Below are 5,329 nucleotides of genomic sequence, written 5' to 3'. Positions count from 1 at the left end.
AAAAAAAAAAAAAAAAGGAGTGGGGGTGGGACAAAAAGAAGCCACCCCATGCAGGAATTTGTAGAACAGGTTAGCACCTTGCACCTTCTATGACTATGGCAAGTCAGCTCAAGCATCGCTGGCCAGGTGGAGAGAGAGAGATGGGCTGACCTCACAGCGATGGGCCTCACCTCAGTTGGGCCCTCCCCAGGCCCAGGCCCCTCAGCCTTGCACTATTGTGTTTGCTCTCCTAGGAAGCTGGTGAAGACTGCTTCCATCCCAGAATCTTTCACAAGCCTGGTATACCCTGTGAGAACATCAGTGAGAGCTCCCATGAGTGACAAAATCCCCTGTTCTTTGGGGAAATGAGAGAAGGCCCTCCTGAGAGGAGGTGTGAGTCAACAGCAGATGACTTGTGTATCACTCACAGTGTCGCTCTGCTCCAGACCTTCATTGTGTGCCAGACATTTAAGCACAAAGAGCCTCTGGTGGGGGCTGGAGAGATGGATCAGAGATTAGGGGCACTGACTGCTCTTCCAAAGGTCATGAGTTCAAATTCCAGCAACCACATGTTGGCTCACAACCATCTATAATGAGATCTGTATACATAATAAATAATCTTTAAAAAAAAAAAAAAGAGCCTCTGATGGGAGCTAACCAATCAGATCTCCCCCTCTGAACTTTTTTTTCCCTTCAACTTTTAGGGACTTTATTTTCCTTCCATTTCCCCCTTTGCTCAGGTGCCCGCAGAGCAGCTCAGGACAACTCAGTGGTGGCTCCAACCCACTTAATGGCCTATGCTATGGGAGCTGCTGACCAGTCCTCAGTGGCTGGCTGGGCGCTCCAGTCCTCAGTAGGGAAGGAACTGCTGGATGGGTACAGAGGGCACCTGCATCCCTCAGACCAGACTGCCACCTCTGGCTGAGCAGCAATGAACTCAGGAGCTGGCGCAGTCCATCCGCCATGGGATTTCTCCTTGGTCATGGCCTTCTCGGCAGCAGCCTGCTCCTCCTCCTCAACCTCCTCTCAGTACCTGTAGAAATAAAGATCATGCATAACCTCCCATGGGTGCTCACGGGAGATAGTGCCACGCATGCAGAGTACTTCCTGGGCCAGCATCCACCACATCAGACCCACTGGGTGAGCTCCCTTGTTGTTGCATGGGATGGCAATGTCCACATAGCGCAGAAGAGAACCCGTGTTGCACAGAGCGATGGTGGGCAGGTTGACGTAAGAGACCTCTGTGAGGGGCTGGTGGTCAGCCCTGGGGTCAGTCACCACTAGAAGCCATGGCTCCCTGAAGGCTGCTTGGATCTGGTTGGTGAAGGTCCCAGGTATGAAGCGGCCAGCAATGGGAATGGCTCCCGTGGCAGCAGCAAACTTCAGCACGGCTCACTGGCCAGTGTTCCTGGAGGAGATGACGCTGACGTCAGCAGGGTTCTCTCTTTTTTTTTTTTCTCCTTTATTAATTTATTCTTGTTACATCTCAATGGTTATCCCATCCCTTGTATCCTCCCATTCTTCCCCCCCTCCTATTTTCCCCTTATTCCCCTCCCCTATGACTGTTCCTGAGGGGGATTACCTCCCCCTGTGTATGTTCATAGAGTATCAAGTCTCTTCTTGGTAACCTGCTGTCCTTCCTCTGAGTGCCACCAGGTCTCTCACCTTTGGTCAGCAGGGTTCTCAATGGCAACAATAGCCCGAGCTGCAAGCACCGGCTTCTCCCAGGTCCTCTTCAGATTTATCATGTAGACACCATCACTCTTCCTTTTGTAGATCTGAAAGTCAAGGTTGGTGCCACCTAAGTGGGTTCCTGCGGCAAGGAATTTGAGGACATCCTCCTCCTCCATCTGCAGGACATCAAGGGCTCTGGACATTATGTAAGCTTCCCTTTAAGTTATGACGTCCCTGGGCAGCTCGGAAAGCCTCCCGCCCCCCCCCCCCTTGCCTGCCGAACTTCTACTCTGAGGTGAGAGGCAGCCCTTCCTCACTTGGCCATCCTAGGAGGAATGTCAGAACCACGGTTCCTGGAGCCCCTGCCGTTTCTCTTCCTCCAAAGGCCCATGCTATTAATTAGAAGTCTTCAGACGTGCCCAACTCACGTCCCCTGTGGCTTGAGATGAATGGGGTTCGTTTGTGTTGCTTGCCAGCAAAAAGAGGCTTAGCCACACCTTCCCACATGCCCTTTAAGGGGTGAGTGGAGCTACGTGAATGCAGATGTGCCAGGTGGTTGCTTGGTGGATTTTGCTGACCACAGGAAAGAGGAATGTGGCCCTTAGCCCTCTATCCCACAAGCCCAGGGCAGGCAGTGTCTTAGCGATTCCTAATCACCTTTCGCTCCAAAGAGCTGAAGATTCCTGTGATGTGTACATTGCATAGGCACCCACTTTCCCCCACCTCACAAGAAGGGGGCTACCCTCAGTTTGACATGTGAGAAAACTGACGCTCTGAAGAAGGAGGTGCTCCCCTCCCGGTGGAAGCTGGGTATGCCATGTGTCTTAAAGCTTTGTCTCCTGTTGCTGCAGCGACTGGTCTGATAAAGGCAACACCCTCAAAGACCCTGGAGGATTCCCTCAGGAGAGACTGAGTCAATGATCTCTTCCTAGAAGCCGGTCCAGTGAAGTTCTTGCCACGGTCTGGGAGAACCAGGAATGTTAGAAAAAGTGAAATGACCCTCCCAGTTAACACCAGATCCCCCTTCCTTCTCCAGTGATTTTTGTTGGCCACCACATGCCAGGCAGAATTCTCACACATGTTCCTTGGATCCATCTAGGGAACAGGAAGTTGCCAAATTCTGGACCTACCAGGCTATTGTGTGGCCAGTTTGTGCAGAGATAAGCACCAGGTTCAGTGACGAAATTTCAACCTCTAAGAATTAAATTTGATTTTTAAAAAATCACACTGGGTGCTTATAGTGATTCAAAGGAGAAAGTCTCCATAGAGATGATAAAAGGCTCTGACCTAACCCTGCTCCAGGGTGAGCGTATCTTGACATGTTGAAAGTGATGGTTGAGTGCTTCTGCTGCGTAAAGGAGTTTGACAAGACAGCACAGGCAGGAAGGCCAGGGAATTAGAGGGCCAGTGGGGTGTCTAGATGGAGCCACTGGCCAGGTAGTAGGACCAGAGCCACAGGGAGAAGCTGGGGAGGGCCAACCAGGGGCACTGAGGAAAACCTTCCAGAACAGTCCCTGAGAAGACACTCAGGGAACAGCTAAGAATAAAGAGGTGTGTGATGGGCAGAGGAGTGAAGACAAGGGAGAAGCTGTGGAGCAAAGAGAAAAAAAAAAAAAGACCAGAGAGCAGTGGGCTGTCAAAGACCACCTGGAGCCACAATGCCTGGACAGCTCCCAAGACAGGACACCTAGGAACCAGACAGGATGGGACTGACACCTGTCCCACAGAGCTCTGAAGCCATAGGAAAGCCAGAGCTGTCTCCATGAAGGAAAAACAGAAGGTAAGAAAGGTAAGGGTCAAAGGTGGCTCCTAGCCCACCTCCACATAGGGTCTTGAGATTTACATACGTGTGTGTGTGTGTGTGTGTGTGTGTGTGTGTGTGTGTGTGCACCCTCCACTAAAACTAAAATAAAAAGCCTTTCAAGACACTGGCTCTTAAAATCAAGATGTACTGGATATCAGGAAGGAAGATGACCTCCTCCCCATCCCCTCCCTAGGCCATCCAGCAGGCTGGACCACAGGAGGAGGAAGGCAGGATTGGGGTACGATGCTAATGGTCTCTACAACCCAGCAGGCAGGCAGCCCAGACCTCAAAAAATCCCAACTGCCAGGAGAAGTGAGCCACATTGTATTGTCAGTAAGATTTATGGGAGGCCGTTGACTCGACCTGAACTCCCGGACTAGACCTCAACAGACAACCCAAGATGGAGTCGCTTGTGCTAGGATTCCGCATCTCCAAACGGAAGCTCAGCTGCTTACTTCTCACACCTGACCTGTAAGAAATGAGAGCAGGCCAGCCACATGGATAGTAACTCTTAGAAGCAAAGGAGCCTGATAATCAGTTGCTCTTGTTGCTTTTAGCAGCAGTGGGCAGTGAACCCAGGACCTATGCATCCAGGGCAAGAACTTTACCAGGGAGCTAGCTCCCCACCGCTGTTTGCTTGTTTTTTGTTTGTCCACTTATCTATTGTCAGAGATGGCCTGGCTATGTAGTCCAGGCTGACCCCTGACCTCAGCCTCCAGAGGCGTTAGGATCACCAGGCTGTACCATCATACCTGGTAAACAAATCTATTTCTGGTTTTTGTGTTTTGTTCCACTCTGTGGCCTTGTTCCTGCCAAGCGACCGGCCATAGCAGGACATCTTCCTGTTCCACAGATAGAATGCTGCCTGATTCATGAACCCCTAATAAAAAGTCAGTTAGGCCATTAAGTTCAATTTGCTGACATTCCGTTGTATTGCTGGACAAATTGGTAACTCGGGTCACTAGCCAGTAGCTTTAGAATACCCAGTGCACTTTCTGAGCCTTTAGAGTTTCATGTGGAGAGTTATGAGAGGCTTGGACCTGGTCGTTCTAGTGAAGAGTAAAGAAACATATTTAGCCATGAGGTGGGCAAACAGGATCCTGCTTCCAAGAGGTGCTAACACTCAGAACCCAGCCAAGGAAGGGCCATTTTGAGGGGAGGGGGCCCTGCTGGGAAGGTTGACACTGTGGCTGAGTAAAACCACCCTCCGCCTGCACTGCAGAGTGCTCACACAGAGACTTCTCCCAGTGAGACTTCCTTCACAAGGCTACGGCTGGGCCAGTGAGGCTTGTGGTGAGAGCCCTGGGGCCTCTCTCACCCACATGCTCACTTGGACCATAGCGCATGAGTCGCCACGTCTGGCTCCTCCAGCCTTACTTCTCTTCTCCGGGGTTTATATTGTGTCCCGCACTGGGCGCATCTCTGGCCCTGCACTGACCTCCCAGAGCAACGCTCTCTACCACCTTCTTCGGTGTGGAGGATCAGAACATCTAATGAAGCTGAGCTAGGACGCCTCCTCAATGTGATGCTGACTGCATCCCCAGAGGAGAGACATACCTGCATCAGCTCTGCAAGCCCAGCTCTGAGCTCCCTCCAGGAGGATGTGTACTGCTTGATCGTGGGAGCCAATCCAAAGGCCAATTTGGTGGCTTCCTTCATCTCTCTCTGTCCTCCAGAAATCCCTCCATGGTCAAGGAGAGAGAAGGAAGAAAATCCCAAGCTAGTTGGAGCCACCCACAAGGTCTCATTCTTTCTGACGGACTCTGCATCAGGACCAGAGGGGGCAGTGGCATCTCCTGCTCACCCACACCATCTCTGAAACCATTTATTCCTTTCTGGAATGAGTCAGCCTCATTATAAAGTCCATGCATA

At 51.3% G+C, this 5,329-nt stretch overlaps 1 pseudogene across 1 annotated transcript; it reads right to left on the bottom strand.

Moving 5' to 3' along the window:
* Positions 1 to 735: 735 nt before the first annotated feature.
* LOC311578357 (small ribosomal subunit protein uS2-like) lies at positions 736 to 1,865 on the bottom strand (annotated as a pseudogene). The gene is made up of 2 exons: positions 1,645 to 1,865; positions 736 to 1,402 (listed from the first exon to the last, which is right to left on the bottom strand). The product of its transcript is annotated as a small ribosomal subunit protein uS2-like (transcript).
* Positions 1,866 to 5,329: the final 3,464 nt, after the last annotated feature.

This window comes from Acomys minous (genome assembly GCF_964271855.1).
Source record: "Acomys minous genome assembly, chromosome: 12".
Classification (NCBI taxonomy): Eukaryota; Metazoa; Chordata; class Mammalia; order Rodentia; family Muridae; genus Acomys; species Acomys minous.
Note: the sequence above shows the minus strand (reverse complement) of the source record. Positions and strands in the feature narration are given on the sequence as shown.